Source organism: Hylobates moloch, unplaced genomic scaffold (assembly GCF_009828535.3).
Source record: "Hylobates moloch isolate HMO894 unplaced genomic scaffold, HMol_V3 SCAFFOLD_5, whole genome shotgun sequence".
Classification (NCBI taxonomy): Eukaryota; Metazoa; Chordata; class Mammalia; order Primates; family Hylobatidae; genus Hylobates; species Hylobates moloch.
In genome coordinates this window covers 44,651,813-44,677,548 of record NW_026652280.1, presented here as the reverse complement: position 1 = coordinate 44,677,548, position 25,736 = coordinate 44,651,813, and the positions used below count along the sequence as shown (strand labels likewise).

Here is a 25,736-nt window from a genome sequence, read left to right as displayed (position 1 = left end):
TGTAATATATAAAATATAATATGTAATATATAAATATATAATATATAATATGTAATATATAAACATATAATATATAATATGTAATATATAAATATATGTTATGTATTTGTTTAATACCTTGTTGAAATAATCCTTAATAATCTGTCTCTTTTAACCCCCTAGAAGAGAGGTAAAATATCTTCCAGGTATGAAATATGTAGCCTATTCTATACATGTAGCACTAATAGTTCTCTCCAAATTAATCTCTAAAATTAGAAAATAGTTAGTCTTACTATATTTTTACTAGAGCAGGGACTTCATAATTATCAATTGCTTAAACAGAGGCAAAACATCCAAAAGTCTTCTGCTAACAGGCAAACCTTGGTCCCAGCTTGTTATAAACATCATGGCAGGAATGACTATCGGTATTTGAAGTAGGTAGGAGGTGGGTAGATACACAAGAAAAGGTACCTAGAAATGAGTAGATTCCTTTGTTTTGCTGAAGTACCTGAAACTATTTACTGCACATCATACATAAAAATGAAATGAGAGGATAGCCCCTTTAAAAGCTGGTAAAGGCTTTCAAAAACTGGTAAGAGATGACAAGGCCTGAAACCACCTTGTATATTCCTTCCTTCTTTCAAAGATCATCTTAAATCTGATCAATTTAACAACATCTGATATCAAGAAGAAAAACCTTTCATGATTCTTACCAAGAAACTACTATCTTAGCTTTCCCACTGAGCTGCTTCAGCTCTCCATAAAGTGGAAAAAAAGAGAGACCTTACAAGAAAGACCTTGCTGGTTTTGCTTCACCTGGTTCTTCCCAGGAACGAAGCTATTGATATAAGTAAGGCTCTTTGGTAGTTTCACTTTCAGCTTGCCCTCTATCATGATTTTTTTAAAAGTGTGGTCTCCTGGGCACGGATCCCCTGAAAGGAGCTTCCACAAATTAGCAGCAGTAATAACCAAGTGTGTGGTATAGTATTGGCAAATCCAGAAGCAATTGCTCTACAGTTGAAATGTTTAGGCAACAAGGTCAGTGGGTCTGTTTATTCTCCATCCCAGCACCTGACCTTCAGCACTTCAAGATAAATTAGAATTTGGAGGTGTGCTTTTCTCTAGGGTTGCCAGGTAATATACAGGATAACCAGTTAAATTTGATTTTAGATAAGATTTAGTGTATCTGAATTTGAATTAACTGAGCATTTCATTTTTCTGTTATTTGGTTTTTAATTTTTATTTTTGCTAAATTCAGCAATCCTACTTTTATGATACAATAGATTTCAAAATGACTAGCTTTCCTGGTCTGTAAAAGATCTGAGGTTATATTTATGAGATAATGAATTAAAAATGTCTTAGCTGCCTTCATTTACTAAAGGAAAAAAGCCATTAACTGAAGTTTTTTTGCGCAATTTACTAGATTGAGAGGAAATAAAAAGTAAAACAAGAACTAGAAAATTAGCTATCTTTTTAATTTTGTAAGATATTTTAAAGTACTTTCTATTCTTTCACCAATTTTTTAATAGAATAAATACTTCAATAGGTATATTGTTAGTTCAAGTAGGGCTAACATGAGAAATCCATCAACGATGTCAGCAGTATGTTCCTAATCAAAGTGAGATTCCAAGTGATTGCAATGATGCCTTGCTACCTAGATGAGGCATCAGCATCACCTAGGAGTGTCTTAAAATGCAGAATTTGAGACTCCATTCCAGACTTCCTCAATCAGAATCTTCACGTTAACAAATGAACACAGGTGAATCACATGCGTGTTGAAGTTTGAGAAGCCCTGAACTAGAGGATTCACTTTTTCCACACATTAAATTGGTATTTTTGTTTAATACCTTGTTGAATAATCCTTAATAAGCTGTCTCTTTTAACCCCCTAGAAGATAGATAAAATATCTTCCAGGTATGAAATCATTGAATTTCTATTTTATTCATATAAAATTCCTAAATGGCCATTTATAATATTATGAATCAATGTGAAAAAATATTTTTTTTTGAAACAGAGTCTCTCTCTGTAGGCCAGGCTGGAGTGCAGTGGTACAATCACCATTCACTGCAGCCTCCATCTCCCAGGCTCAAGTGATCCTCCCACCTCAGCCTCTTGAGTAGCTGGGACTATAGCCGCATGCTGCCATGCCCAGCTAATTTTTGTATTTTTTGTAGAGACGGGGTTTTGCCATGTTGCCCAGGCTGGTCCTGAACTCCTGGGGACAAACAATCCACCCACCTCGGCCTCCCACAGTGTTGGGATTACAAGCATGAGCCACCGCACCTGGCCTGTAAGTCAACTTTTTGAAGGACCTCATGGAATAAATGAACAGCCTAATATATAATTCTGGATTGTCCTTGATTATTAACCTGTAAATTAGGTGGATCACAATTCCTGGCACTCAGATCACCAGCAAATCTCTTTTGTTTTTCATTTTATTATTGTAACTTACAGAACAGTATTTATATACCAATACCACATATTCATATACTTTTATCCCCAGATTCCTCTGAAACTGGACAAAAGGAAATCCAGTTGGGTCTATGGGAGATTCCAAACTATTCTTGCGAAATTTAAAGTTTTTAAAAGTAACAAAGAGTCCATAGATAATTATTTTTGAGTTCTAAAACCTCACTACTTTATGCCTGCTTTCCTGTCCTTTAGAAGTTATAGTATTGTATCATAGAATGAATTTAGAAATTGGAGCAAGAATGCCAAGTAGCTTGAGTTTTAAAACTGGTTCTGCTGCTAACTGGGTGACTTTAGAGATGTTATTAACATCCCTCATCAACATCCTTCAAATTGAGTTTTTTCATCTGTCAAATAGAGAAAGAGAAGTCTGACAAGAGTTACAAGATCAGATAACATGTGTGTACATCTTTATGACTGTAGGACGTACAGTGATGTCCTAAGACTTGTTTAATGATCTGCTTCATATAGGTCTGGCAGTTGACTATTATAGGATGTGGTTTCCTGCAACATGCCTGATTTGGAAGACGGGTGATGTTCATTTAACAGCTCCATCTACACACTGGGGATGAAGCCACAGAGCATGTATCTTACATGTAGCTGCTGGCTATATGTGTCCACGTCAGCCACACACTCCCTTCTGCTCCTCAGAACCTTAAAGTTCTCCTCATGGCTGGGGAACAGTGATGTGCTCCAGGGCACCAAGCAATGGATTCCATAGCAGACATTGCCCTGTGAAATCAAAAGACAGGTTTTCTTTTGTTTTGTTTTTTTCTTCTAGAATTCTGTATAATCTTGCCTGCACACTCTCTCAGGAAATGATTATTACCACATTATTACATAATCGTGATTAGTTATTAAGTAGGTCTTTATCTTATCCAATCATACAACCCCAAATTGGAAGAGCCTGCACGGTCATTTTCTTAAAACATCCCAGGGCAGAATTTCCACCACTAGCACACAAAGGAGAAATCTATTTATCCTTTTGTTGTTGTAATAAACATAAATTCATTAGTGAGAGCCCAAACCAAAAAAGGAAGGAGGGGTGTAGGAGGAAGTACTCCTAATGTTAACCACCCTCATGCAACTATTACTAAAACTATTTTTATTGTGTAAATTTCTTCTTGTCTGTATTTACATTCAACAATGTCTTACATAAAACATTTCCTTAGCATTTTTAATGTTCCCTTTATCCAGCTTAATGTCTCTAGCTTTGGGGTCTTTGCCTGTGCCTTCTCTCGCTCTTCTGTCTTGGATGTCTTAGTTGATTCAAGCTTGGACTTTGTCTTATCTCAGGTTCTTGGTATGCAAGATATGTGGTTCGCCTGCGTGTGGTGGCTCATGCCTATAATGCCAGCATTTTGGGAGGCTGAGGCAGGAGGATTTATTGAGGTTAGAAGTTCAAGACCAGCCTGGGCAACATAGTGTGACCCTGTGTTTACCAAAAAATTTTGAAAAAATTGCCAGATGCTTGGAAGGCTGAGGCAGGAGGATCACTTGAGCCTGGGAGTTCAAGGCAGCAGGGAGCTATGATCATGCTACTGCACTACAGCTTGGGAAACAGAGTGAGACATTCCCTCTCTCTCTCTCTTTTTTTTTTTAAATTGTGGTCCACTGACCAGTGGCATCAGCATCACCTGGGAGCGTCTCATAAATGCAGAACGTCAGGGTCTTCTGCAGACATTCTCATTCAGAATCTGCACTTTAGGAGGATCCCCAGGTAATCTGTTGTTTGGCATTAATATTTGAGAAACATTGATATGGAAAGTCTTTCCTAACCTCCTAACCATGGTCTCCACCCATCTCAATGGGGTGAGTTAGGTGGCCCATATTTGGTTTGCTTTTCATCCCCCCTGCATGTCAATCCATTGAAGATTACAATAAACTTGCATTAGTCTCCACATCCCCAGATTCTAGCACAGTGCTTGACAAAGATTTTAACTTTGGGAATTGTTTCACTTTCCAATATAATGATTTGTAGATGAAGAATTGCAATGAGAATCTTCTTGTGCACTCAGAAAGGGTGCTCTCCACCATGGGACTGCAGTTTGTTAGAGGGTCCCGTTTCGTTGCAGTCTTTCTTATAAAAAACATGCTTCGTGGGGAATGCTTCTCTGTGAATAACTTCTGGAAGTCCACTGCCAAAACTTCATTTCTTCTGCTTTGTTAAATACTAATACCTCTGGGAGGGATGGCATTTGAGGCTTGGTGTGAGGGTTGACCAGTTGGCAGGTTTTGGTTAAGGGTTTAGAAGGAACAGAATGCTTATCTGACAGGAGAGGGTAAGGAACACTAGGAAAGATATATGGTGGACTCTTGGAGAATTGATTTCTAACTCTGACAGGTGTTGGGATATTTTTGTCTGGAATCTTAATGTAGGTCATTTTTTTCATTTAGAAAAACCCACATTTCTTATCTAAAAATCTCAGATGTGACTTTTTTCTCCAATCCTGACTCTCATCTATGATAAATTTCATCTGGCACTACATTCAATGTAAACCACTGATGCCCTAGGGAATTTTTTAGATGTTTGTTTTAAAATTTTTGACAGTCAAAAGCATGGTACTTCTCCACTGATGTTTCTAAGTTATATTAAGATTTGTCAGGCTGGGCATGGTGACTCATGCCTATAATCCCAACACTTTGGCAGGATAAGGCAGAAGGATCACTTGAGGCCAGGAAATCAAGGCCAGCCTGGACAATATACTGAGACTCCATCTCTATAAAAAGAAACACACAAAAAATTAAGCAATAACTGAACTATAGGGAGCTTTCACTGTATCCATGGATCCTTTGGTCTTTTCATTGTGGAAGGAATGTTTTGTGAACTTGGGGACGGATAATCTGATGGGGGGAGGATCAGTTCCTGAGCCTCTGCTTTTTGTTTTTCAACTTCTATTTTGGATTCAGGGGGGCACATGCAGATTTGTTACAATGGTATATTGCATGATGCTGAGGTTTGGGGTACAACTGAACACATCACCCTGGTAATGAGCATAGTATCCAACAGGTAGTTTTTCAACCCTTGTCCACCTCCTCCTCCCTCTTTCCTCCCCTCTCTTCCTCTTCTCTCTCTCTCCCAATTCCCTTTTGTAGTCCCCAGTGTCCATTGTTCCCATCTTTACGTCTATGTATACCCAATGTTTAGCTCCCACTTCTAAGTGAGAGCATGCATCATTTGGTTTTCTGTTTCCGTGTTCGTTCACTGAGCCTGTTTTCAGTAACAGGAGAGACCGAGTAGAGCTTTGGAACCAAGTTGTGCTCAGAAACAAGAAACGTCTGTCCTACAGAACTATTATTTGCCTTATTTGAAAGGAACGAGAGGCTCCTGGTACTGCTTACCCACAGCTCTCACAATTAGCCACACAGACTGCAAGACTAAAAGGAGTATAATTATATTCCAGAATGTGTGGCCTTTTTTCTCCTCTTGGGAGTCCACTGCTATATTATACTTACCCATCACCATGGACACAGCTCCAGGCGAGTTGTGAATTGGAGTTAGGTTCATCTCTTTTGTGGAAGAGTATGTCAGGCTGTCTTTCAGGAATCCCTTACCTGAATGTCTGTGATGATGCTATTTATGGTAATTTGCCCAGACCTGGGACCTTGGGTGGGGTTTGTTAGGAGTCATCTGGCACCTTTAGAGTATAACTTATTGAGCAATCTGACGCAGGTAAGTCACACGGGATAGGTAAAACAATTGTTGTGTTCTGTGCTCTATAACATCAAGTCATATTCTGAGTCATATTTTCCCATGGGGTTTGTGGCCCATCCCAATGGGAAGAGATTTTTAACACTATATTCTTGTGAGGCCTAGTGGTGTTTTAAGGGTTGCTATTGGGATCTGAAAGCTGTGTGAATTTTTTTGTTTTTTATATTTTGGGTTTTCTTTTAACATTAAAGAATGATTCATAGCCCTGAGCTTTGTTACCACTCTGTTAATAATTTTGTGTGACTTTGGTTGGGCGACTTTTGAACACTGATTTCTCTAGCTGAAAAATTATGTAAATATTGTTACTAATCATGAGTAGAGGCTCTAGAGATTAAAAAATTAAAAGAGCAAAAATATTACAGACAAGTAAAATTAGAGAAAAGATAAAGTGGAGGCAGCAATAGCTACTAAAATATTCAAAAGAAAACATGAAGTAAGACAAAGAATGGTTGTCTCCAACTACCCCTCTTAGTTCAAAGTCTGTGCAATCATCTTCACTCAAAACTTTTGCAAGTTGAGCACAACATCATTCTTATTGTTCTTTATTATATGAACAATAAGTCAATTTGAACTGATTGTCAAGGGACCTAGTTCTTGCCCCAGCTGTGCTTAAAGTACAATCTAAGCCAACTCAATTCACTTTTGTGACCTCTGGTCTCATAATAAAATGAAAGCATCCTACATAACTTTACCCATCCTCTCTCCACAAAATATGCCAGTGCTTTGAAAGGTGTTTGTTAATTCATTTTCTTATAATAAAATATAATAGAAAATAGAGTGGGAACTATATTTTTTTCCTTTGGGGAATCCATAAATTACATTTTAAATGTGAGGAAAACATGCAGTTTTGATAGTCCATTAGCACATTGAATTCTTTAAATTGGAATAGGCAGATGCAGTGATAAGTTTAAACATCCATTTAACATACGGAGAATGCCATTATAGCTGTTCAAAATATGAAAGCAGTGTGATTTCCGGCAGATCAGACACATTTTAAAAAGCACCCACTCAGAAAACTTCCTGAGCTCACGTTTCCCTGTGCATGTGGATTTTAGTGTTGGGTTGTCTCTCCCCCAGTTGGCCTAGGCTGACAAATAAAGAGTCCATCTATCATATCCCATTAGAGATAAGGGAAGACATGGAAAAAGCAGAACAACTGATTGAGTCCAGGAGTGAGTTGGATTGTGCTGCCTCAAAATACAGGTCAAGACACTAAGGCCTGAATCTTGTGATTTTGAGCTACTGCACAATTACTGGACACTGATTTATTTATAAATGAATGAATGAGTGAGACAGGATCTCACTCTTGCTCAGATTGGAGTGCAGTGATACAGACATAGCTCACTGCAGCTTCAAACTCCTGGGCTCAAGTGACCCTCCCAAGTAACTGGCAATATAGGTGTACACCACCATTCCCGGCATTTTTTTTTTTTTTTACTTTTAATAGAGACAAGGTCATGTTTTGTTGCCCAGGGTGGTCTAGATCTCCTCGGCTCAAGGGATTTTCCTGCCTCTGCCTTCCAAAGTGTTGGAATTACAGGCATGAGCCATTGTGCCTGGCCTAGGCACTGATACAGCACCTGCCTGAGGCACTACAGCAGGCAAGAACAAGAAGAAAATAGACTTAAAACACAGGGAGTGAACCAACTATAGCAACCTTTTCTTTGAGCCTCATCAAAGGGACTTCCCCTTTTTAAGACTGTAGTTGAGTCATGCTAGTGAGTATAGAAAGACCATACATCAACAGTTGTGGGCCAGGCGCGGTGGCTCACGCTTGTAATCCCAGCACTTTGGGAGGCCGAGGCGGGCGGATAACGAGGTCAGGAGATCGAGACCACGGTGAAACCCCGTCTCTACTAAAAATACAAAAAATTAGCCCAGCGTGGTGGCGGGCGCCTGTAGTCCCAGCTACTCGGAGAGGCTGAGGCAGGAGAATGGCATGAACCCGGGAGGCGGAGCTTGCAGTGAGCCGAGATTGCGCCACTGCACTCCAGCCTGGGCAACAGAGTGAGACTCCATCTCAAAAAAAAAAAAAAACAAAACAGTTGTGAACAGAAGTGGGAATCAGTTCTTCTCTTATGGCCCTGGCACCTAAAAATTAATGCCAAATGATGCCCAAAGAGGGGTCTGTGATGAGCAAAGCCTTCTCCTGGCCAGGCCATGGTGTTACTGTACTCTGGACCAGAGGTACAGCTCCATGACACTCTCTCACTCCTGATGGGAACAAATGAAGCTAGTTGTGTTCTACCCATCTTGAATGTCTGGTATAATCAGAGGGTTGACAGACAGGGTCTCACAAAATCAGTACATAACTCTTGAAATGTATGCCCTTCATTATTTATGCCGAATAACAAATCAAATGAATCATAGTGTTTTAGAGCTGAGAGCAACCTTGGAGATGATCTCATTTAATGCCATTTTATAGATGAAAAACTGAGACATGGATTTTCTTTTTTCTTTTTTTTTTTTTTTACTAAAACCACTAGTAATTGCAAAGTTTTAAACGTTTATAGCACATTATTTGCTTTTGACAGTGCTTTGCAGATCACCTGAGCTGCTTTCTGGCTCTCCAGTACATTGTACTAACTGGGAGGATGGGGAGACATTTGCTGCCCCCATGGGGAATGAAAAAGGAAACCATGTGGGAGGGGGAGGGACAAGAAAGAAGGAAAACAACCTCCTCTAGGCTCCAAAAAATTTGAAGGAAATAAAGATATTAAGCACTGTGTTAGACGAAGTGATAGATACAAAACACATAATCCGTACAGCAATCTTATGAGCACTATTCAACATTAAGCTAACAGAAGAAGTCTCAACTGTGGTCAAAAGATAGTTTTGTTTTTTGGCTTCTGTTTTCTGCTTTTTTTTTTCTTTTCCTAGGCTGCCAACCTTAGAGAGATGATGGTCAAACTGGGGCTGTGAAGGTCATGTATTACAGAAGAGGCAGCAAAAAAGGCCTTGGCAGGGCCAGAAAGGCCAGAGAAGGTCCTGTTCCAAGGATTTCTTGGGGCCCTTTTCATCGAGGCCACATCCACATGATCCCTGAAGATAGGTATTCCCTCCCATTCTGTTTAAGCTGTTAGTTTTCCCTAGATTTGATTCTATTTTAATTTTTATATCACTATAATCAGGTCCAAGGAAATATTTTCAAATTCAATAATAATAATGATACATTTAATAAGTATTTTCCATGTACATAGAAATTTATAGTTGCGAAAGAATTTTTATATGTAGCAGCAGCTCTTTAAGGAGCTGTACTTTACAGAAAACTGTAAAAACTGGGTCCCAGAGTTTAAGTGGCATGCCCAAAGTCACATAATTGGGAAAACCTCAAACCCAGGGAATGATACCCCAAGTCCCAATGCTCTTTATACCAGGCAGCTTTACAAATGATAGCTGAATTCTCAGGGTAGCCCTCAAAGATCCCTTTAACCCATAAAAGTATTAACTTATACCAGTATCTTAACCTCTAACCAACTCATATTTCCATAGAAACATGCATAGGGTTTTAAAAACTTAGGTAAATACATTTTCTGGACACATCTCCCTGTAGATGAGGACTCCTGATATTCTAGCATCAATGGTCACTTCTTTTCCCTCAGTTTGAAAATGCAAGTGCACCAAGAGAGGAATGTTATTATAAAGTGTAGGCAATCTCAAAAGTCATTTTGAGCGTGACACTTTTAGGCAGAATAATGGTCCTGGTACAGTATACAGTTGTGGAATCAAGTAATGCAAAGTTTTTAAGTTTTTTAGCTCATTGTCTGCTATTCACAGAATTTGGCAGGACATCCAAGCATCTTCCTATCTCTCAAGCACACTGGATATATGTGTGGCAGCTTCATCTGATCCAATTCCCTACACAAAAAAATAACAGTGGCTTCACTGAGGGTGCTCATGTAACAAGATCGAGAGACAGCCATTTGAGTCAGCAGAGAAAAAAATAACAAATTTTTGTTAAAACACTCTCTAATGCATTTGCACAAACTAATTAATCAATTAAATACATACCATCTTCAAAAGGGGAGAACTTCCCTAAGAACCTGGAACTCTGGGTGAGTATGTTACCACTAGGGGCTAGGAATAAATACAGGAAGGAGGAGCAAGAAAAAAGTGGTGTGCATCAAGGATGGACTTCACATCCTTAGTTTTGCTTGTTTGGTGGTAAGGTCTAAGCTATATGTTTGTGTCCATTGTTTGGTAGTAAGGTCTAAGCTATACATTAGTTTATCTCAGTTGGGATCATGTGAGTGAATGGCTCCTTTACCAAGTGCATGTTAATCTGTCACCACAGCAGATTTTAGAAAGAGCCTGAAGCACAGAGAGTGTGTGTGTGCCTTGCAACTCAAGGTGTGGTCTTTAGACCAGCAGCATCACCTAGAAGATTTTAGAAAGGCGGATTCTCACACCCCTCAACCCCTAGATGTACTGAATCATAACCTGCATCATAACAAAATTCCCAGATGATTCATAAAGTCAGGAGAGCGCTGTCACAGACGAACCTGATAGTTAAAATGCTTGTTTTCCTCTAATTTTCAGAATGAGAAAAACAAATTGATCTTCAAACTCTATATGCTCCCCAAGAAAACAGCAGTCAGGAATTTTTCCTCCCCTGCTGTCAATATCATTGCATTCACAGCCCTGTGATATGATTATTTGGTGTTTATTACCTCGGTGGTCCTCAACCTTTTTGGCACCAGGGACCAGTTTCGTGGAAGACAATTTTTCCATAGACTGGGGGTGGGGTGGAGGATGAGGGACGGTTTTGGGATGAAACTGTTCCACCTCAGATCATCATGCATTAGATTCTCATAAGGAGCACGCAACCTAGATCCCTCATGTGCACAGTTCACAACAGTGTTCGCGCTCCTATGAGAATCTAATGCTGCAGCTGATCTGACAGGAGGCAGAGCTTAGGTGGTTACCCAACTAGACTTAAGTCCTAGGTGGCTGTTCTGTGTCTTGTTCACCCTTAGATCCCAGCACCCAACATGGTAATGGAATCTAATAGGTGTGTATGGTGCTACTCAACAGTCCCAGCTTCAAAGTACAACAAACATGGGTTGGAAGCCTCAGTTCATGCATCTGTGAGATGGGATAAAGAAAAGCACCTCTTATAGGGTTATTGAGAGGAGTAAATGAGCTGATGTACGTGACATAGCAGAGCCTCTGGTGTATTGTAGCTACTCATGAGTGGCTAATATGTTGAACAAATGAAAGAATAGAAACCTTGTGTACAAAGTCTTCAGAGGTCTGAAATGTGGTGCCCTGTTGCTTCAAAAATATGAAATTGAATTTAAAACAATATGCAAAGGAAGCCTGATAAACATAAGAAAACGGTAGAATAGATCCGTGAGAAAAGCCTGTGATTTGGAATCACAAGACCAGTGTCTGGGTTTCAACTCTCTCCTTTACTAGCTGTGTGATCTCATGCAAGAAACAAGCTTCCTGAGCCTCAGTTTCTTCACCTAAAGGGTGGAGTTAATAATCCTCTTCTTTTCATGGCATTATGCTTAAAAAAGGGGGGTGGGAGGTTTACAAATTGCAACATTCATTCATTATTCATTTTTGTATCCTCCTTATTCATTTTTGTATCCCTACCTCTCCTGACAAATAGCGATGCTCAATAATGCCTGTTTGCTCGCATGGGTTACAGCATAAACTCTCAAGGGGAATGAAAATTGGATATTGCGATGGCTTGTGGCCTCCAAAGGTTAACCTTTATGGACAAAATCTTATTCCATAGCATTTAGGGGATCCTAAAGGATTTCTTAGCATCCTTAGGGGATACAAAGGCTCCTTGTGAGTGGGGAGGGGGAGTGAGGAAGATGATTTTTAAAAACTTCGAGAAGCACAATTAGAGCTCTGACTCTTCAACTTGGTACCACATGAGAGCTCTTCAGGAAAAAGCATAAGGAGAGAAAAGCAGCTAACTAAAAGGCAAGCAGAGTGAACCTCTAAAAGAAGTAATAAAAGAATTACCATTTCAGCTGGGCGAGGTGGCTCACACCTGTAATCCCAACACTTTGGGAGGCCGAGGCGAGCGGATCCCCTGAGGTCAAGAGTTCGAGACTAGCCTGGCCAACATGGTGAAACCCCGTTTCTACTAAAAATACAAAAATTAGCCTGGCGTGGTGGTGGGCACCCATAATCCCAGCTATTTGAGAGGCTGAGGCAAGAGAATCTCTTGAACCCAGAAGGCTGAGGTTGCAGTGAGCTGAGATCGCACCACTGCACTCCAGGCTGGGCTACAAGAGTGAGACTCCGTCTCAAACAAATAAACAACCAAAATGAATTACTCTTTCAAGATCTAGGTGATGTGATATATATAAAATAATTTTGCGAAACTAAGAGCTATAAACAAGTACAATTACTAAAGGAAAAGCCTTTAAGAAATATTTTCCAGTTGTATATGTTGCCTGGATTTATTTCCATTAATATATTGATTTCCCCAGTAGTTGTTTTATCCCTGACAGTGTAATTGGGGTATCTGCTTCACAACTTCACTGGGCTATTTCCCAGTTGAGTGGAATTTAGCATGAATTTTTTTTCTATCAAGGAATTCAGTTACTGATGTGGCCCCCAAACCTTTTGAAAGTAGATTCCTTTGTAAGGCAGACCCCACAGCAGGGACCCCAAGAGCAAGGCTGTTTGTTGTTATATCAGCATCCTGGGGTCTTCACATTGGCTCAAACAGGAAACTCATGGATGGAGGCTGTGCAAACATTCCCACAGGTCTCTACAAGTCCCATTCACTTACCAGCATTTTTCTTTTTTTTTGAGACGGGGTCTCACTCTGTCACCCAGGCTGGAGTGCAGTGGTGCCATCTCGGCTCATGGCAAGCTCTGCCTCCCAGGTTCACACCATTCTCCTACCTCAGCCTCCTGAGTAGCTGGGACTACAGGTGCCTGCCACCACACCCCACTAATTTTTTTTATATTTTTAGTAGAGATGGGGTTTCACCATGTTAGCCAGGATGGTCTCGATCTCCTGACCTCGTGATCCGCCCACCTTGGCCTCCCAAAGTGCTGGGATTACAGGCGTGAGCCACCGCACCCGGCCTAATTTTTTTATTTTTAGTAGAGACGGGGTTTCTCCACGTTGGCCAGGCTAGTCTCGAACTCTTGACCTCAGGGGATCTGCCCAGCTCGGCCTCCGAAAGTGCTGGGATTACAGGCGTGAGCCACTGAGGCTGGCCGAAGTTGCAATTCTTTTTTTAGACAGAGTCTCACTCCGGACTTGGCCAAAAATGTTAAAATATAATTTGAAAAGATTTCCACAGAGCACAATACAGCGCAAAAAGTCACAGTAGCCCTTGATACCCAATGTCTTTTCAGCCCTTTTGCTACTGTCAGTCTTACTTAGATTTCACATGTAACCCTTAGTATGTTACTGTGTTCCTTCTTTGCATGATCAAAGGAATTACAGACTATAAAGACAGCAAGCATGGAAAGCAGGGCTTTAGTTTCCACTATGACCCAAACACTAAACTTGAACCCTGGGCTCTGAAATTGAACCTGAAATCGAACCTCTCTCTGTGCTACTTTGACACGTAACATGCATTCTGCCACATAACGTGCATTCTGCCACATTTCATTATTAATTGCACACATGAGGAGAGGAGCTATTCTATGCTTATGACTCTATTTTCAAAAATATCTGATTAAAAATGGATAAAAGGATAAGTGAAAATAATGTAATTATAAAAACACTTTACAGAACTATAATATATATGTTATTTCCCATATATGTAGCTTTGTCTCATGTAATTTTTTGAAAGAATTTTACTTTTGTACATTGAGCACTATAAATATTCTATTCAAAAATAGAAAGGGCAATCTTAAAAAATATTTTAATTCTGATTCACATGGAAAGTAGCAGATGGATAAATGATGATTCCAAGAAGAAAGGGCTAGGCTACATTTGTATGAAAAGAACTGAGTTTTTATTTTATTGTAGCTATCATTTTAGGTATTTTCTGGGGATTATCTTTTATTTTTATAGAAACCTAAATCATATGACCATCAGTTTATAACATCATTACCATTCTTAGTATATACCACCAAAATCCATTTAGCAGTGAGCTATAATTTTTTTGAAGTCCTTAAATATACAATATGGGTCATTTGGTAGTTTGTCTTTCTTAAGGAGAAGAATGAGTTGTACCAGACTTAACCCAAGATTCAGTGTAATCTGACCTCCTTTACTTGCCAGATACGCCCATTTGGTTTTTGGTTTCCCTGATGTGTGCTCAGCTCTGTGCTTCCTGGCAGTCTTGCCCTGGGGGAGTTGCACAGGAGAAGGGAGGGAGTCTGGGCCTCCCCTCTGCTGCCCCTAGAGAAGGCCCTGAGCCCAACCCAAGACCATTAATTGAGGCACTGCGTGGCGGAGGCAGAGCTCTCTGAAAGATTAATATCTAGTAGGCTCCACCTCAGGATTAATGGCCTGTGACCTTCTGCTAATGCTGCAAGCTGCTTTATTCCTAGAAAGCTACGGACCTCCCACACTAAAGAATGTGATCTACAACTGAAGGGATTCAATATCTCAAAGTGGCCATGGGGAGTTTGGAATTCAGGATACAGCTTATTCTGGAGCTCCAAAGACAGCTTAGTAAACTCCCTAGATGAAAACCTGGGCTCAGGCCCCAGTAGTGTTCTCTTCTTGGAAAAGCTGTGAACAGCTGGGGAGGTGGTAATGCTCTCTCTTTGTGAGGAGGATGCTTTAACCTTGTGTTGACCAGAAGCCTCACTGGTTAAACACATAGCAATGAAGAAAGAATGAAATCTTTCAATGGGATGGCATGATTTGAAATATTTTTACAAACATGTTTTTCATTCTGATAGATCTTTCATGTTCCTGTAGTTTTTGTGGCCAGACATGAAAGTAGCAGTCTTTGCCAGAGGATGGGGGGACTCCCTAGCTACGATAGAGGTTCTGCTGCTGTGCCTTGGACATGGGATGCTGGAATTCTGGATTTGTTTGTCAAAGAAAGAGGATTTGACATTTCTAGAGGATGGGGAAAATGGACCTTTGTAGAAACAGAGAATGTGCTTTGTTAAAGAGTCATGACTCTTATCCTAACAAAGATATTTGGTCTTTTCAATGAAAACAAAACCAACAAACAAGCCAGAGAAAGCAGCTGGCTTATGGCTGCTCATTTCTGAGGAGCTGCCCTAGTGCTCAGAATGGCTAAAGAATAAAAGTATGATCTTTCCAAACATGAAGGGGGATTTTGCAAGTTCCTTTGTGTGTGTTGGTGATTAAAATTCTGTCATTATTTAGTGTATGGTCCAGTTTTGAATACAGAACACCTGCCTTGTCATCCGTAAAATAGTACCACAAAGGATGAAATTCCACTCCATACACGTACCTATAGTCCCAGTGACTTGAGATCGATCTGGAGGCAGGTGGATCGCTTGAGCCCAGGAGGTTGAGGGTGCAGTACATTGTGATTGTGCCTGTGAATAGCCTCTTGTACTCTAGCTTGGGCATCACTGCAAGACCCCATTTGTAAAAATAAATGTTAAATATTCCATTTCTATGCAAATAAGATGTGGACATTTTATAAGATTTTGAAAATTCCTAGATAGTGTGAACTTAAGGGTATGAGAGATCCGTTAAAAAATACAGGATGTATCGGCTGGGTGCCATGGCTCACACCTGTTATCCCAGCACTTTGGGAGTCCAAGACAGGCAGCCTCACTTGAGGCCAGGAGTTCAAGACCAGCCTGGCCAACATGGCAAAACCCCATCACTACTAAAAAAAATACAAAAATTAGTGGGGTGTGGTGGCACATGCCTGTAATCCCAGCTACGCGGGAGGTTGAGGCACGAGAATCGCTTGAACCCAGGAGATGGAAGTTGCAGTCAGCAGAGATGGAGCCATTGCACTCCAGCCTGGCCAACAGAGCAAGACTCTGTCTCGAAAAAAAAAAAAAATACATGAATGTATCAAGCTGCAATTTCAAACCCACTTCTGGTTTGAATATGTGTATTGTGAATTTTAATGTATTAAGAAGGTACATGAGGGAGAAAGGCGAATAACAGCAAAGAAAATTCCAACGTAGGCAAGATTGGATAGCAGAACATTGGCAGTGGTTTCTGAATGCTAAGTTAGTGGGTGAGTTATTTTTTTCTTGGATCTGTGCAAAATGGAGCAAACTCCTGATCCATCTTGCCCACTGCTTTGGGGCTTTTGCTTTTCTTTGAAAAGGTAAGAAAATAAAACTAATGTATCTTGCTCAATTCTAGTTCCTATCCAATTACCTGATTTAGAAATATATATATTTTGAGATAATTGTACATTAAGATGTAATTGTAAGAAATAATATAGAGAGATCCCATATATTCTTTATCCAATCTGCCATGGTAGCATCTTGCAAACTTATAGCACAATGTCACAACCAGGATATTGGTGTCAATACAATCAAGGTTCAGAACATTTCCATCACCACAAAAATATTTGTGTTGCCTTTTATAATCACACTCATTTCCCTCCAGCCCTCACCCCCTCCTCTTAACCCCTGGCAACCACTAATCTGTGCTCCATTTCTATAGTTTTCCCATTTTAAAAATGTTAGATAAATGGAATTATGCAGTATATAACCTTTAAGGACTTTCTTTTTTCACTCAACCTAATTCTCTGGAGATTCATTCAGGTTGTTACTTTCTATCAATAGTTGGTTCCTTCTCACTGCTGGGTAGTATTCTGAAGTTTGAATGTAGCACAGTTTGTTTAACCATTAACCTGTTGAAAGATATCTGGGTGGTTTCCAGTTTGGGGCTACTATGTATAAAACTGCTATAAACAAGTTTTCATTTCTCTGGGGTGTATGCCAAAGTGAGCAATTGCTGGGTGATATGGTAGTTGCATGTTTAGCTTTTAAAACTACTAAACCGTCTTCCACAGGAGCTCTACCATTTTACATTCTCAGAAGCAATATGTGAGTGATCTAGTTTCTTCAAACTCTCGCCAACATTTGGTGTTGTCGCTATTTTTTATTTTAGCCATTCTGATAGGTATGTTGTGATGTCTCATGTAGTTTTAATTTTCTTTTATCTATGTAAATATTGTATATCATTTAATATTATTTGCTCTCTGTATAGCTATATCCTCTTCAGTTAAATGTCTGTTCATATCTTTTTCCCATTTTCCGACAAAGTTGGTTTATTTGGTTGCATTTTGAGAGTTCTTTATTTTAGACACTAGTTCTTTGTCAGATATTGGGCTTACAAATACTTTCTTCTAGTTTATATCTTGTATTTATATCTGCTTCAAATGGGCGAAAGTTTTTAATTTTGATTAAGTCCAATTTACCAATTTTTCCTCTTACAGATTGTGTTTTTGGTGTCAAGGCTGAGAACACTTTGCCAGCTCTGATCCTAAAGATTTTCTCCTGTTTTTTGTTTTTTCTACAAGTTTTGTAGTCTTACATTTTACATTTATGCCGTGATCCATTTTGAGTTCGTTTTTATGTAAAGTGTGAGACTTGCAGACAATAAGAGCTCTACTCCTGCCAAACACAGCAGGAACAAGCTTTGCCTCACTCCTATCCCCACTAGCAAAGGCTGCATGGGAAGGCTAGACCTCTATCCTTGCAAGGCTGGGACTTCTTGAGCACCTACCATATGCTAGGTCCTGAACTTATGATGGTGGAGTGAAAGCTCTCCAGGTATTTCTAATCTATGTCAAATGACTGCTATTAAGGTATTTTAGTGTGGACATACAGATGAAAGAGAAAGGAGATAGATACTGGTCTGCCAGACTCAATTAAAATCTATCCCTTTCTAGCTGCATGATATTGGGCAAATTGCCCCACTACTCTGAGCCTCTGTTTCTTCATTTATAATAAGATAATTTTGAGGATTAAATTAGATAAAATATGTGAAATGACTGGTGCATAAGGTGTTCAATAAATAATGTCATTCTTCTCCAAGCTGATCCACTGCGGCTGCTGAAAAACTAGCAATGGACCGTTGTCGGAAAATAGAGAAAGGCCAATTGTATACAGACAATTCTGAATTTTCTAAGGGCTAATTATCTGCTTTATAGATAAACTAGAAACCTTATGTTCCTGCTTCATAGCTTGGTGGCCAGTGGCTTGCACAGCTACTGGGTACTATTAAATAAAGTAGATAAATGAAAATTTCATTCTGATTCAGTTGAAATTTCTGGAAAATTGAAGGACTTAAGAATAGAAACTGACATGGATGGGAACCAATATTGTTAAAATCTGAATTTAGGTTTATCAACTATCATTCAATTATAGAAAGATATGAAGTATTCATAAAATTAAATTCTGCTGCAAAATATGTAAGGAAATTCAACTTATTGTATCTGAAGGAAAAAACTTAGATTGTAGTCAATATATCTAAATTTAGTTATTGACACTATGTACACTATTCATGTTAAGTTTTCTGATTTTTAAACAAGCCCAAGTTTATTAATTATTTTTAAGATCCTTCACTGAGTAGTATAACAATTCAGTTGTCACCTTTACTTTTATTCTCTTGACTCTTGCCATTTTGTTTTTTGCCTTTTTTTAACTAAACATCTCCTTTTTCCCTTAGAGAAAAACTATAAAATGCCTACCTCCCCCCTTTTAATTAAAAAAATAATAATTCTACCAGCAACATCTCCAGAACTGTATCTGGGAATAATCACACCATGTTGGATCTATCACAAATATTTTATTTTTACACAATTGATTTTAAGCTAAATAAACACCAAGTCATTTCTGAAATGGTCATAGAAAACACAGAAGAGCAATATAGGGCTTAGGTGGAAAGTGGGGAAGAGAGTTAAGGCTCATATGTATATGCAAGTCAGGTCATTTATAGCAGCATCCGGTTGAAACATAGCGACCTCCTCCGTAACCGTTCATCCCCCAAACACTGGATTCTCAAAGCAAACTCAGACTCCTGCATTTCTCAGCCTCCAGAATTGGATTTGTCCCTCATCAGTTTACTGTCTTACTGCCTCATTTAGTCAAAGCATATTTTGAAAATAAATTGCTAATTCATATAACGAAAGTCAATTGGCCGTGCGTGGTGGCTTATGCCTGTAATCCCAGCACTTTGGGAAGCCAAGGCGGGCGGATCACGAGGTCAGGTGATCGAGACCACCCTGGCTACCACGGTGAAACCGCGACTCTACTAAAAATACAAAAAAATTAGCTGGGCATGGTGGCGGGCGCCTGTAGTCCCAGCTTCTCGGGAGGCTGAGGCAGGAGAATGGCGTGAGCCCAGGAGGCGGAGCTTGCAGTGAGCCGAGATCGCACCGCTGCACTCCAGCCTGGGCGACAGAGCGAGACTCCATCTCCAAAAAAAAAAAAAAAAGAAAAGAAAAGAAAAGAAAGTAAATTACTAGATTGCTGCTTATTGGTATGTACATTTTAAAGTCGTTTATAATGCTTATCCTGTCGAAATTAAAAATCTTTTTGACTAGAAAAAGCCTGTGTTGATACTAAATATAAAACCTGGATAAACCTAAGTTTGGGGAATTTAGTACTTTAATTGATGTTGGTATTTGATATCCCACTAGAGGCACTGCTCCTTGGGGTTATCTGCCGACATGATTCCCGTCACATCAGACTATCAGGGCAGGGGAAAAACAAAAGAAAAATTATTTTCACAGGACTGACATTATAATGAGTTTTTATCAACTATTAATCAATATGAGAATTGATCTAATAATATATATTGAGAGTGTAATTCTATTGTCTGGCTGATTTAATCGCTTTCACATGGTAAGATCGATTGACTTTTGGATATTTGGCGTGTATTTTTTCTTTAATTTTTTTCCATTGCTGACCACACCCACTAAACTAAATTATACCTCTTTGCTTCCGTATTTTCATCATATTAAATGCTTGCACTCTTTTTTTCTTCCATTTTTACTATCCCAGTGTCCTGTTTCCCAGAGGAACAGTTCATTTCAACAGCCAGGGAGAAAGCCTGGATGCTCAAGGTAAGGTTTATATAAATTGTGTTGCATGACTCCTTGCTTAAAAATTAATTTAAAGTGAGTAGTAATATTATCGTTGTAACAAATTTATTTTCAAAATTCCAGTACACAATTAAAGCCAATATTTGAGTAAATATGCTCTTTTAAAACACTATTTTTCAAACCAAATTCCATTTCCCAAGTGTACGAAGGGCTAATTAATTGCTATTAGCAATTCCTCCAAAAATGGTCAAGCCAATTAATTAAAGTTTAATTTTGAAAAATCTTATGATAGGTGGGGAGGGTAGACTATCAAGATATGGTCAAAATGAACTCATGACATCGCTATTTATAAATAAATGATTTTTATTTGGTATTGTTAAGGATCAAGAAAGCCACTCTGTTGGCTTTGAGAGGCAGAAAGAGAGAGTGAGAGCATGCGAGCATGCTTGTGACAGAGATGAGGAACCTAGAAAGCCTCATTTTTTTCAGTTTGGGATTTGTCTTTGAGATGCAATCATTTTGATCTTCAGTTATTTCGAACTATTACTCTAAGTCTCTGTAAGTAATGTCTTCAAGAGTCACCTCCAGGAGCCCTTAGAACAAAGAAACAATTAACTGAAATTCCACCAGATGGCAATATTTGGAAAGCCATTCAGAGAGGTCCCAAAGCTACAAGCTATTATTGTTCACACAGAATAGTCTCACAAAGTGTGGTGTAGCATCCTATATTTCATCAAAGCTACTCTAAACATCTTTTATTTTACTCCTATTTCTCCACAGCATCAAACATTTTTACTTAAAAAAAAGCGTGTGGGGGCGTTTGTGTTTTCTTCTTTTAAAAAAAATTCTTCAATAATAAAATTAGAAACCTCGTTCTTGAATAGTAATTCTCTAAACAGTAATGGTGAATATTAAAAGCTGAAATCATGAATAATATACCATATTTGTTTTGGGGCCTCATTGTAATAAATGCTATGACTGGTGGTCACTTTTTAAATATTTGAGAAGAGAAACTGAAATTCTTCCACTTAAGAATAGCATTTTAAGAAGTTGTCTTGATATTAAAATTTGCAGGTATAAAATTCACTGTATTGACTTGGAATAATTATTTAGTGTGGACGAATAGGTGTTTTCTCCTGTTGCTCTAGTGAAAGTGGAAATATGGAGCACTTTTGTAGGCGAGGTGGGCAGATCACCAGAGGTTAGGAGTTCAAGACCACTCTGGCCAACATGGCAAAACGCTGTCTCTACTAAAAATACAAAAATTAGCTGGGCGTTGTGGCGCATGTCTGTAATCTCAGCTACTCGAGTGGCTGAGGCATGAGAATCACTTGAACCCAGGAGGCAGAGGTTGCAGTGAGCCAAGATCATGCCACTGCACTCCAGCTTGGGTGACAGAGCAAGACTCCATCTAAAACAAACAAACAAAGTGGAGATATGGTACCCTGCATGATGTTCCAATAGCTGGAATATTCAGGGGCCAGAGCAGGCTCTAGGACAGAGTTGGGACAGGGCTCAGTGGAAAGGTACCTGAGGGCATTAGAAATAGGAAGAACCAGGAAGAGAAACCACCTAAGCTTTCTGTGTCTATAGCCGCAGATCATAAGTGCCCTTTGAAAACTGATCTTGTACTGCTAGCCCTTATACTAGATGGTCCATATGTTGGGTCTGTATGGGACAATCCTGGTTCAAGTCTGTGTTCCTGGAAAATAGTCTAGTTAGCACTGCCTTTCACCCTCAAAACATTTCATTTTGGATGATAAATTATATGATCATCCTATCTTCCAGGCTGGTGAAGAAAAAGTAACAGGAAAAGGTGGCCCATTATCTAAATAGGGTGTTGCTTTATAAATCTCCTTATATATGGGAGTATGGGACAAATATATCTTTAAAGAGCCAAATTGTAAATATTTTTTGCCTTGCTGGTCGTACAAGTCTCAGTCAAAACTGTTCAAATCATTGTAGTGTGAAAACAGCCAAAGATAATACATAAAGAAATGGCCTTGGCTGTGTTCAGTAAAGCTATTTACAAAAACAGGCAATGGACTATACTTGGCCTGCAGGCCATCATTTGCACATCCCTGATAGATAACAGAGATGGGTTAAGGTGGTAGGAGGTGGCAGAGAAGCGAAAAGACAACCATCATTAGTCCCTCTCCCTTCTCTCTATATCCCTTCTGGGTTGCACCCTCCTTTATTTAACCCTTTCAGGAACTAGTACAGTTGACCCTTGAACAACACGGGTTTGAATTGCACGGGCTTACTTATAAGTGATTTTTTTTTTTCAATAAATGCAGTCGAACTTCCATATCCGTGGATTCCAGATCCGCAACCAAAAGTAAACTGAAAATACAGTATTCATGGTATACGAAACCAAAGGCAGCTAGCTTTTCATATTGCTGGATTCAGTGGGCCAACTAGGGGACTTGAGCATGAATGGATTCTTGTGGGGGAAGGAAGGTTCTGAAACCAATCCCCTAGGGAAAGCTGTATTGATCATTTCCTTGAATGAGTAATCCTATCTGCTATTAAGTGGTTCCTGAGATTCGTTTACTGGGTGTCACTTCTTGTTTCTCATCCAAATCTGTTCCTGCACCACACACAACATGCTTGTACTTTATACCTCATGATGTATAAGACTCAGGTGACACCTGAGTCTTAGTGTTAAATACTGAAGCAATAGCTCATTAGTAGGCAATTTAATTTTATGCTTTGATCCTCACTAAACAGTTATCTTTGGGAAATATAATCAGTCACATTAAGGAAAAGTTCATGTTGACTATACCAAATTTTTTATTATATTAATGCAAAGTAACATAATACATTTAAAGAAAACCTTGAGGAGAAAATCACCCATAACAACACCATCCTAAAATAACTATTTTTCTATTTTTGCATATTTGGTCTTCTCACAGGCATTCCTAATTTTCCACAGTGCATATCATAATGAGTGTGAACTTTGTATTTTACTTACTGTGAGTCACAGCATCTTTTACTTTCATGGGTCATCAGAACTATCATTGGAATAACAGTATAATGTTATATCAACATGCCATAGTATATGCTTTAATTCTTACTATCTTCCTATTTTCACTATAAAAAATGCTATGCTAAATTTTTATACACATCTTATTGTTGGTTTGGTTTGGTTTGTGTCTATTCATCTATTTTCTAAGGTCACAATCCCAGAAGTGGGATTATTTGTCAAGGATAGACCATTTTTATGACTTTTAATCTAGTTTACTATATTTTTCCCAGAGATTTGAAATAATTTACAAACATTTATAGTTTTAGGGTACTAGTTTCACCATAACATTTTCAGAAAGCATTTAATTTATTCACTAGCATTTACTGAATGACTACTAACTGTAAAGCACTGTGCTGAGTGCTTTGGGGTGTGTGTGTGTGTGTGTGCACGCGTGTGTGTGTGTACATATTATATATATTATATATATGAATGATGTGCTCATTCTACATTTATTTTGTGCCCAGGTATTGTAGTTTTTCAATGGTAAGCAAGAGATAGCTTCTATCTCAGAGCATTTGACTTTACTGGGGAACTAAGATATATGTAAATGACTGTAATAAGAAAATAAGATGCACCATAGGAGAAATACAGTTACAATATAATGGGAGTTTGGGGAGGGGGAGGTAGAGATGACATCTGAGCTGAGCCATGAAGGTCAGTTGGTGTGGAATACTCAGGGATGGTGAGATTAGCTATTCGTTCCATAAACATGTATTGATCACCAACTCTGTGCCAAGTTTTATGGTAAAAGCTAGGGATATAGAGGTGACCAAGTCAGAGCTCTTAAACCATACTATCTAATGGAGTAAAGAATATTTTTTTAAAAATCATCATAAGGGTGATAAGCAGGCTAGCTTGCCTGGCAGAAGATACACAAGGTTAGGGACGAATGGGAGTTTCCCCTGGAATGAAACTTTTCCATGGCTTCTCTTTTGAAAGGCACAGCCTTCATCATCATCAGTTATTGTGTCAGAATCTGTGGGAACATCTGCTTCTGGAAGCTTGAAGTTTCTTGTAATTACCACTTGTACTGACCAACATTCCAATTAATGTTGGCCTGCATTGACAGTCCCCTAAATGAGTACATCTACTGAGAATGCACAGAGGATAGGCCTGGGATCAGTGAGACCTACAACTTGGCCCTCACCAGATGATGATGGAAGTAAATCACTAAGAATTGTAGGTTTCATTTGTGTTTTGTCTTTAAAACAGCTGGAAGGAACCTCATTGATAATCTAATCCAACATCTCATTTTACAGATGAACATTCTTGAGTGAGGAGAGTTTGAGTGACTTTTCTAGGGTTAGACAGTGGCATTACCACAGCACCAGAACCTTCACTTCTGATTCTTCTTCTTCTATGGTCACTGCTTTAATTAGCCCTGCCTCTCTATACCATAGTGGTAGTAAGAATTAGGACTAGATTAACCTAAGCATCCCTTGTATAATAAAAGCAATAAGATAAATTTTACCCATCTCATACCACAGTAAAAATTTTTTAATTTACAATTTTTAATTAAAATTTTAATTTAGACCAGGCATGGTGGGTCACGCCTGTAATCCTAACACTTTTGGAGGCTGATGCTGGAGGATTATCTGAGGCCAGGGGTTCAAGACCAGCCTGGGCAATATAGCAAGACCTCATCTCTCTACAAAAAAAAAAAAAAAATTAAAAACAAGTAGTCAGTGTGGTGGCCCACGTCTGTAGTTTCAGCTATTCAGGAGGCTGAAGCAGGCAGATCCCTTGAATCCAAGAGCTCAAGGCTACAGTGAGCCATGATCGTACCACTGCATACTAGCTTATGAGCTGGACAAATAGCTTGACCTCACTAAGCTCCACTATCATCTTCAAAGTAGAGGTATAATACATCTTGTTTGTTGTGAGAATAATTAGAGGTAACATAATTGTTGGGTGCATCATGGACACTCAGAAAATATTGAAATATTGATTTTCTTTCCCTTTCCCTCCTAGAGCTACAGGTTCTTCATGGGATTCCTTTTGTTTATTAATCAAGTTGCCTTATAAGACTTCTGAGAATTAAATGATGGAATGAGGGTACATTTATAAACTGTGGTGCAGAGATTAATGTTCTCATTTCTGAATTTTACTTAACTAGGCTTAAGTAGAGGTTTAGAGATTTTCTTTATGGTTCCTTTTCCTCCTTATCTTCAGTAGCTTATCTTACATGTTCTATGGATGTGTTGGTAAGACTTAAGAATTCACTTGTTTTCTTTGTGTTTTACCTTAAAATAATGTGTCAAATAAATATAGAGAGGTAGATGGTTAGATAAAGAAAATATGGCTGAATGTTAACAATTGCTGAATATAGCTGGTGGGTATCAATGTCTGTTATACTATTATAAGATTTTTTTTTACTTTTCTGGAGGTTTGAAATGTCTCAAGCAAAATTTTTTAAAGCATTATGTATCAGGTATTAAGCTTCTACCATGGCTCCATCACTGCTCAGAGGCAGAGAGTAGATTTTGCATGAGACAGTCAGGGTTCTCAGCCCTGATGGAGATACGGCCCACTGTAGGGAATGTTAATGAAATAGGCAGTTCCATTCCAGAGTGCTGAATGCTGTGGCGGGAGAAGTACA

At 39.0% G+C, this 25,736-nt stretch overlaps 1 protein-coding gene across 1 annotated transcript in view; it reads left to right on the top strand.

Moving 5' to 3' along the window:
* MAPRE2 (microtubule associated protein RP/EB family member 2) overlaps positions 1 to 25,736 on the top strand; it is a 169,454-nt gene that overhangs the window by 12,766 nt on the left and 130,952 nt on the right. Inside the window, exon 2 of the mRNA XM_032152522.2 lies at positions 20,069 to 20,130. The gene's annotated coding sequence lies outside the window, so the exon portion shown is untranslated. The remainder of the gene's footprint in view (positions 1 to 20,068; positions 20,131 to 25,736) is intronic.